Here is a 10,101-nt window from a genome sequence, read left to right as displayed (position 1 = left end):
TGGGACTAGGTGAGGCAAGGCCTAGGCCTCAAGCAGAACACCTAAGGAGATACTCTTAGAGTAGTAGGAGTGCAGGGCTGGACCCTGAGAGTGAGTGCCTCCTTCAATTTTACATCCTAGTCTTTCTCTTCTCTTGCCTTATTCTAGTCTCAGCCCTGCACTACAGACTGCATAATATAGTCCTGTATCTGTTAATAACAATAATTGTGTATATAAATGAATATTTATAATTGTGTGTATTTGGTACAAACTTTTTAGAGGGCATATGTATGTGTGTGTTTTATTTTATTTATTATTATTTAAAATTTTTTTTCTTTAATGTTTATTTTTGAGAGAGAGAGAAAGGGAGACAGACCATGAGCAGGGGAGGGGCAGAGAGAGAGGGAGACACAGAATCTGAAGCAGGTTCCAGGCTCTGAGCTGTCAGTACAGAACCTGACGTGGGGGTCCAACCCACGAACCGTGAGATCATGATCTGAGCTGAAGTCAGATGTTTAACTGACTGAGCCACTCAGGCGCCCTCATTTATGTTTTAAAGTAATCTCTAGCCCAACATGGGGCTGGAACTCAGGACCCAGAGATCAAGATTTGCATCCTTTTCTGACCAAGCCAGCCCGGGGCCCCTATATATAAGTGTGTATATACACAGTATATATATTAGTGTGTGTGTGCATGTGTGTGATAGTTAAAGGGAAAAAACATTGAAGAATATATATCAAACTATTACCAGTGTTTTTTCTGGGGCATGGGATTTTGGGAGATTTTCACTTTCTCAGTCACATACTTCTGAAATCTTGTGTTAAAAAACAGTTAACAGCTTTTGGCTTTTTTGGCTCAGAGGAGGCGAAGGTGCAACTGTCTTTGGTCATCCTGAATCCAGGTTCATCCATCACCAGCTGTCTCTACCATGCTGCCTGAGTTTGACCCCAGCGAAATCAAAGTTGTATATCTGAGGTGCACTGATGGTGAAGTAGGTGCCATGTCTGCCCTGGCCCTCAAGGTCGGCCCGCTGGATCCGTCTCCAAAAAAAGGTTGGTGATGACATCGCCAAGGCAACTGGTGATTGGATGGGTCTGAGGATTACAGTGAAAGTGACCATTCAGAACTGACAGGCCCAGACTGAAGTGCTACCTTCTGCCTCTGCCCTGATTATCAAAGCCTTCAACATTGCCCCACAGATGCAGCACCGATATTTAGTCAGGCAACTCTCTGGAAACATTAAAGAGATACTGGGGACTGTCCAGTCTGTGGGCTGCAGTGTTGATGGCCGCCACCTTCATGACATCATAGATGACATCAATAATGGTACAGAGGAATGTCCAGCTAGTTAGGAACTACAGAGGAAAATTTTTTTTTTTAAGTGTTTATTTTTGAGAGAGAGAGAGAGAGACAAAATGCAAGCAAGGGAGGGGCAGAGAGAGAGGGAGACACAGAATCTGAAGCAGGCTCCAGGCTCTGAGCTGTCAGCACAGAGCCCTACGCGGGGCTCAAACCCACGAACTGTGAGATCGTGACCTCAGCCGAAGTTAGACACGTTTAACCGACTGAGCCACCCAGGTGCCCCAAGGAAAATATTTATTTCAATATAAGATAATTTGACAACTAACCAACCAACCAACAAACAAACAACAGCAATCAATTAACAATTGCATATTTTTGGTTACAGAAAAAGCAAGGAGGATTTTCAAAAATAATAGGGTAATCACACAGAGTTCCATGTGCTATATGTGTTTGAATACTGAATTGAGCATTTTGTGTATCTGTGGTTGGTATCACATCGCTACTACGTGAAAAATGAAATAATGAAAAAATGAATGAGTATCATATGTTTTTGAAACATGTATTTAGAAAGTTGTATGGGGCACCTGGGTGGCTCAGTCAGTTAAGCGTCCAACTTTAGCTCAGGTCATGATCTCACAGTCTGTGAGTTTGAGCCCGGTGACTGGCTCTGTGCTGACAGCTCAGAGCCTGGAGCCTGCTTCAGATTCTGTGTCTCCCTCTCTCTCTCTGCCCCTCCCCTGCTCATGCTCTGTCTGTCTCTGTCTCAAAAATAAATAAAAACTTAAAAAAAAAAAAAAGAAAGAAAGAAAGTCGTATGACAGGGACCCCTGGCTGGCTCAGTTGGGAGAGCATGTGATTCTTAATCTCGGGTCGTGAGTTTGAGACCCATGTTGGGTGTAAAGATTACTTAAAAATAAACTTAAAAAAAAGCGTCAGCATTCCCTCTGCTAAATTACATTCTTGGCAAGTAGAAATTCAAGTTACACAAGCAAGAGCCAATTTTAGCTTCTATGTGAATAGTGTCTTCCCATGCATGCCGTACCCTTGTCTCTAGATAAAGATCAGATTAGGTGTCTTTCATATGGGAATTTCAAAGCAGTTTAAAGATATTAATTAGCTCTCACAACTCTGAAGTGGGTGTATATTATCATGTCTGTTTTCCATATGATAAGACTGATAGACTGTATGATTTCCCAGTATTCCATACCTCATATTGTTAGTGAAACTGAGAAAGCCATTACTTAATTGGCCATTTTTTATTTCTTGAGAAGAAATAAAGCAATTTGGGGGTGGATAAGTCAAACCAAAATAGCTATTTATGCACCAAACATTTTTAAGACACATAGGTATTTTTATTTTTATATTTTTTAAACAATCTGGAGCATTTTAAATTTATATTCCAATAGTTGGTTGGAATAATATTTTCTAAATTAACATTTCTACTTTAAAATATATAGACAGCCAGAGGTAAAGCTTTGTTGATCAGAGATCTGCTTTGGGTATTTTGTCAATTATAAGAAATGTACTTACAGATGAAGTAATGTGGTTTAGTGACTTGGAGATCTACTTTTAAAGATCCTGGCCTGGCACACTGAAAGGGTACAATGAATTCTTGGAAAAGGGAGGATTAAAATACACTTCACTTGTGCCACTCCTATGCTAACAACTTTATTCACACTATCTCATTTAATCCACAACATTGTACTTCTCATTTTACAGGTAGGGAGAGAGCCTGATTGTGAGACTTACCTAACATGAGTCATGTTAAAGAAGATAAGAAGGCAGGCAGGATTCCAAAAGTCAAGTCAATAACGCCAATTTGAAAAAAAAAAAAAAATGCCTATTTGATCCTGCCATCTTCTCCTTTTTGTTTTTTATTCCCCCACTTGAATGAGGTGCACGATTTTAACCTGCCATTTTGAACTCTGTATTTATGAATATACCCATTTAAACAATAGTTGTAATCTATTTAATTCTTGGTCAAATTTTTATGCAGTAATAGGGAAACTATTTCCAATTTTTTTTCAATTCTCATTTTTTATTTTACTGAAATGATTATGTCCAGGAGCAACTTTTTCCATGCACATTTTACATTGAGATTCATTTCAGTCATCAGCTTTTTATTCTCATCAAAATCTGTCCATTTAAACTACTGCTATAGTGACCTTTCTTTTGTAGCTATTATTTCCATGAAACTTTATTTTTCCCTCTCATCCAAAGTATTTATTAGGTTAAAGAGGTAGGGTCGAAACATCCCTTTTTGCCTGGGATACAGGAATTCAATATAGGTCATTTCTTATGATAGTAATGATGAGACAAGTATTACCTGCTCCAGCCACCTCATCAGAGGGAGGCTCAAATGCAAAAATAGATGTGAAGGTGCTTTGTAATGTGTTAAAGTTAAGTAAATGTCACTTTAATTATTGTTAAAACAAGTCATATAATTCATCTCCTGAAACTGTTCTAGAAGGCACACACCTTCCTATTCCTTGCTGTAATGTTATTTGCAAAATTGCTTTCAGACTTCAGCTGATTTTCTAAGTATATCCCAGTGAGCTAGTGACTTCACTCACTGTTCTCTTGTCGTTTGTTTTCCATTCTGACCTCATTAATTTTTCTTTCTCTAGCCCTTGTACTGAAATCCTCTGTGATGTAGAAACCAGCTTTGGTATTGTAATGGATTTGTACCATTGGTTATCAGTTTCATCATCCTGGTTGCTGTAATTGTTGCATGGAATTGAATGATAGTGTTACTGGCTAGCAGTTGTTTGAGAAAAATTAAAGCAAACCTGTGACCAAATAGATGATATCTCAGCAGAGGTTGCAGGTACACTATTATAAAAAATTCTCCTCTTATGACACCTCTGTCTCTTGCCTAATGTACTACTTGCTTGTACAAGAGTTTTGAAGGAAGTAGAAAGGCTGCTGTTAATCTAAGCAAAGCTTAAAAATTTATTTACTTAAAGGTGTAAAGTTTATAGGTTCAGGGTTTTTCCCCTTTCTATATCATAAAACAGCTTAACATTTCACCATTGTTTTCAACAAGCCACATTATTTATAAATATACTGATAATATTAGGTAAAAATCCATGAGAAGTGATCCAATTTCATCATATTGATTTTATCCTGCTCCTAGTGTTAGTATAAGGACTAAGAGATTTTTTCCTTTAAGAATCTGCTGCATTTCTTGTGTATAGTTTTATTCTTAAAAGTTATCCTGCAAAAGAAGTAAAAGTTGGAGCGTTAGCAATGTAATTGTTACTGGCAAAATGCCTTTTAGTTCCTTTTTTTTTAAACCAGTTTCATTGAGATATAATTCACAATACAATTCATCCATTCAAAGTGGACGATTCAATTTTTTTTAGTGTATTCATAGAGTTGGGCAACTATCACAATCCATTTTGAGACATTTTCATCACCCTAGCAGGAAACTCCTTACCTAGTACTTGTCTGTTCACATTTATTCCCAACTCCCCTTTCCCTCCAACCCCAGGCAACCACTAATCCACCTTCTGTCTTTAGATTTGCCTGTTCTGGACATTTCATATAAATGGAATCATACACTATGTGTTCTTCTGTAACTGGCTTCTTTCACTCAACATATTGATTTCAAGGTTCATTCATATTGTAGCATGTATTAGTACTTAATTACTTTTTATGGGTAGATAATATTACGTTGCATGGATATGTCATATTTATTTACCCATTTATCAGTTGATGGACATTTGAGTTGTTTCCTCTTTATGGTTATTATGAACAATGCTGCTGTGAATGTTTGTGTAGAGGTTTTCTCATTTCTCTTGGGTATATACCTAGGATTGGAATTATTGGATCATATGGTAAGTCAATGCTTAACTTTTGAAGAACTGCCAAACCTGTTTTCGAAAGTAAATTCACCATTTTATATTCTCATCAGCAATATCTCAGGGTTCCAATTTTTTCACATCCTTTCTGACACTTTTATCTATCTTTTTTATCTTAGCCACCTTAGTGAGTGTGAAGTGGTACCTCACTTAGGTTTTGATTCGTATTTCCCTAATGGTTAATGATAATGATAATGAAATTCCTTTCATATCTTAAATTTCTTTGAAAATTTAAGGCTCAGAGTCTGAAGCCTGCTTCAAATTCTATGCCTCCCTCTTTCTCTGCCCCTCACCCACTCATGCACTCTCTCTCTCTCTCTCAAAAATAAATAAACATTAAAAAAAAAAGTGGATCACTTTCCACCTTTAAAAAAAACTAAAAAAAAAAAGAACTTGCAGGGCAGAGCACAAGCCTCTTTGGCAATACAATTGATAATATTTGAGCATATCATTCAGAAATTACAGGTTATAGAAAATATCACTGCCTTTCCAAGTAATAATAAAGGCACTGATCTCAAAAGCCATCTTGTATGTCAGCCAGATATGCATGGTTCAAGAACACATAAGACACATAAAATAGGAGCTGGCTCAGTCAGTAGACCATGCTAATCTTGATCTCAAGGTTGTGAGTTCAAGTCCCACATTGGGCATGGAGCCTACTTAATTAAAATAATAATAATAATAATAATAATAATAAGTGAAACAGATAAAAACACATAACACATAAAAGAAAATCAGCATTGGACTACACAAGAAAATAAATCAAAACAGAAAACATGACTTAGCCCTTTGTAGCTAAGGGTTTCAACAAGTTGTATAAAGAAGAGGAGATAGAAATAAATATCAGAATCTTCTGCATTTCATTTGTGGTTTGTTGCACATAGACATACTTATGTTGACTGTGTATGGGAGCTCTTTTATACCACGCATTTTAGCCACTTGGTAAGTTGTTTCGCTGTCTTCATGATCCATCCCTTGCTCAGAGAAAGCATTCCCATCCCAGCTAAATATGTGGATCTGGTGGAACCCAGCAGGGACAATTAAAATTCTAGTGCCAGAATGGTTTATTTACATTGTTTCTATTTATATCCCATCAAGGGCTTGAGGAAGCTTACATAGATGATATAATACAATAAAATAGAAAAAAATTAAAATAAGAAAGATTGTCATAATCTACCCAGTAGTAAACCAGAGTACTAAATATAATATTAGCATATCCAGAATATTTAAATAAATATTAGGATATGATGCTGATGATAAAGTGTCATCTGTAAAATAATTTGTTTTATGATAATGTTCAGAGAGTTTGCTTAATTTTTTTTCATTTCCTTACCATGAGTATAATATTTACTCTGGATACCAAAGACTACTTGTTTTGTTTTGTTTTTTTACTTTTCTTTGTCTAGAACTACTATTTGAAATAATATTTTTTCTAATTAAAAAAATAATACATTGTAGGAGGTCAAAATGTATCAAAAAGTGTAAGGAAGAAAATAAAATAAAAAATCACCCATAATCTCCTCCCTTCCCAAATCAAAACCAGCAACAATAAAAACAGAAGAGGAATGTTATACTACTCCAGAGTGTGAACAAAGCTTTTTGTGAACTCAGAGGACAAGGCAGGTAAATGATGATCTGGGGATTGGAGAATGCTTAACCCTCCAATTATGCTATGTGTGTGGGTTGTTTTTTTGTTTTTTTTTTTAAGCTTATTTATTTATTTTGAGTGAGCCGGGAAGAGGGGCCGAGAGAGAGGAGAGAGAGAAATCCCAAGCAGGCTCTGCACTGTCAGCGTATAGCCTGACCTGGGGCTCAGATTCACAAAGCATGAGATCAGGACCTGAGCCAAAACCAAGTCAGATGCTTACCTGACTGAGTCACCCAGGTGCCCCTGAAGAAAGAAAAGAAGGTGCCTGGAGCAGGGACAAGGAAAGGCATTGAAGGTAGAGGGAAAAATCTGTAGGAAATGACAGAGCCAGGGGCACCTGACTGTCCCAGTCAGTAGGGCATCTGACTCTTGATTTCAAGGTTGAGTTCAAGCCCCATGTTGGGCGTGGAGCCCACTTAAAAAAAAATAAAAAATAAATAAATAAATAAAAGTAAAACCTTAAAAAAAAAAAAAGACAAGAAAATGAGAGAGACGCTTCTCCCTTTTCCTTTTCATTAGAAAGAAGGTAAGTTTGGGAAAAGGCCCGGTATATTCAGTGAACTGTAAGAGGTTTAAGAGGGGTAAAAAAAGAGAGATAAAGCTTGTGAAGGAAAGATGGTGAAGGCCTTTGTTCATAAAGCTAAGAAGTTAGGGGGCACCTGGATGGCTCAGTCAGTTAAGTGTCCGACTTCATTCAGCTCAGGTCATGATCTCGCGGTTCACGGGTTTGATCCCCACATTGGGCTCTGTGCTGACAGCTCAGAGCCTGGAGCCTGCTTCAGAATCTGCCCCTCCCTGTCCCTCTGCCCCTCCCCTACTGGCTCTCTCTCTCAAAAATAAATAAGCATTTAAAAAAAAAAGAAAGAAAGAAAGCTAAGAAGTTAGGCTTTGTACCATAAGGATTGTCCTTAGCTATACTGAAATAGGGGAGGTAATGGATAACTGGAAATGTGATGTTGGTCATTAAACTTTTTTAAAAAAGATTTTATTATATTATATTATATTTTATTTATTTATTTATAGATTTTATTTTTTAAATGTTTAAAAAAATTTTTAATGTTTATTCTTGAGAGAGAGAGAGAGAGTGCAAGCGAGGAAGGGGCAGAGAGAGGGAGACAGAATCTGAAGCAGGCTCCAGGGTCTGAGCTGTCAGCACAGAGTGCGACACAGGGCTCGAACTCATGAACTGTGAAATCAGGACCTGAGCCAAAGTCTGACACTTAACCACTGAGCCATCCAAGTGCCCCCTAGATTTCATTTTTCAGTAATCTCTACAGCCAACATAGAGCTCCAACTCACAACCCTGAGACCAAGAGTTGCATGCTCCACCAAATGAGCCACGCTCCCTGGTCATGAAACTTTTAACTAGAAAATTGTTACTTGGCCTAATCACGCCATCATATTGTCCTCTATTTCCCTATTTTTCTATTACTGAAGCCTTGTGGCCAAGATAAAACAATCCTTATAGGGAGATGTAGGAAGGCAAGACAATGGCAAACATTTCTTACAGATGTTCTACATAAAAACTTGGCAAACAGAATGCATATGAGTAATCCTTAGCTGTGAAACCATTCTGGTAATAGTCTGTGTTTGGTATATTTTCTTAAAGGCACTTATTTTTGGAAATTTGGAAAGATTATTCAGTAATATTTGAAAGAGGAAAACCCCCCACAAGTCTGATAGTTCTCCTTTTTTATTCTGTGCTTTAAGAAGAATAAATGTGTACAGCCTATTTTTGGATAATAGCAGATACACACTGAGAAAACTGATTAATATGAGAATCATATAATGGAAAACAATCCCCCCTCAACCTCCAAGAGCAATGAGTTAGCCAGTAGTAGGCAATGATGGTTCTGAAGTAAAAGAAAAAACAGATATGCCCTGGGATGAACAGCTATAACCAGTCCTCTTTTGAATTATTTGTATAACTGAAGCTTGGATTTCTCTCCATTAAAAAAGAGTAGGTGGTCATCTTGCTTTTTGAACATTTAGACAAAGATTTTATCCTAAATTTTATTGTATGATTTGATTTCCTAGCACAAAAGAGATTTGGAAATTGGTCTTTTAGTTGAAGGGAAAGGGAACCCTTTTAAGTGGAGGAAGTTCAAAGTTTAAAGCATGATTAGTTTTGTGTTTGGAAAATAAAATCATTACATTTTAGGTCTAAATATCTAATCAGTTCTAACCAGAGAAAATTCTAGATTAAGGAAGAAAAAGTAAGTTTTGATGAGATATTTCTGTGTTCTAGAGTCCTCTAAAAAGGATGAATAAATATCTATCTTGGGGGAAGGTTGTGAGGATGAGTATTACAGTAGCTTCAGCTGCTCTTGAAGTTATTTGTGTAATTTCTACAAGAAGATAGTCTAGTGCAGTTATGTGGAGGTCATTATGAAAGGGCAGATAAATATTTATTAAAAGCCAGAAAAATGAAAATGCAAGGCCATAAGACAGTCTTACTTCAGTACATTTCAAATGCTTATGCAACAGCCTCAGCATCCAAGTGAGAAAAATGTTGACATGCTTAATAACTGGAAAAAGTATTGAAAAAGTTTTAGCGGTGCCTGGGTGGCTCAGTTGGTTAAGCATCTGACTCTTGATTTCGGCTCAGTTCATGATCTCACGGTTGTGAGTTTTAGCTCTACATTGGGCTCTCTGCTGTCAGCACGGATCCTCTATTTTCTTCTCTCTGTCCTTCCCCTGCTCAGTCTCTCTCCCTCTGTCTCTCTCAAAAATAAATAAACTTTAAAAAAGCAAATGTATCAAATATTTGTAGAAAGTACAGTAAAAAAATATATTCTATTATGCCTTTTTTTCTAATCCTTGAGATACAAAGAAGCCTATGTAGGATCAAATTTTTTTCCTTGTTTTGTGTCCTCAGTTGGCTGACTTTTCATTTCGGTGACTACTAAACATTTTCTAGGTGTGCAGCAGCATATGATTTAGTCACTGTTCTCCGATATTATAAATCTTTCTGGAGAAATAAGATTTTTACACATTACAGGGCACCTGCCTGGCTCTACCAGTTGGTAGAGCATGCAATCCTTGATCTTAGGGCTATGAATTCAGTGTCCACATTGGGCACAGAGTTTACTTAAGGAAAAAAAAAAAGATTTTCACAATTAAGTAATTGTATGTGAAATAATTAAAGAGAAATAACTTTGCTTTTCCTCTTCTTATTTTACTTTTTTTAAGTAGGCTCCATGCCTAGCATAAAGCCCAATTCGGGGTTTGAGCTCACCACCCTGAGATCAAGACCTGAGCTGAGATCAAGAATCTGATGCTTGGGGCGCCTGGGTGGCGCAGTCGGTT

The 10,101-nt window shown here is 37.1% G+C and overlaps 1 pseudogene; it reads left to right on the top strand.

Annotated features, from left to right (window-relative positions):
• The first annotated feature begins 844 nt into the window (after window positions 1–844).
• LOC124514693 (60S ribosomal protein L12-like) lies at window positions 845–1,331 on the top strand (annotated as a pseudogene).
• Window positions 1,332–10,101: the final 8,770 nt, after the last annotated feature.

The sequence above is a fragment of the Lynx rufus genome, unplaced genomic scaffold, assembly GCF_022079265.1.
Source record: "Lynx rufus isolate CCGP_SWC_20201006 ecotype Redwood Valley unplaced genomic scaffold, mLynRuf1.p SCAF_2, whole genome shotgun sequence".
Lineage (NCBI taxonomy): Eukaryota > Metazoa > Chordata > Mammalia > Carnivora > Felidae > Lynx > Lynx rufus.
Note: the sequence above shows the minus strand (reverse complement) of the source record. Positions and strands in the feature narration are given on the sequence as shown.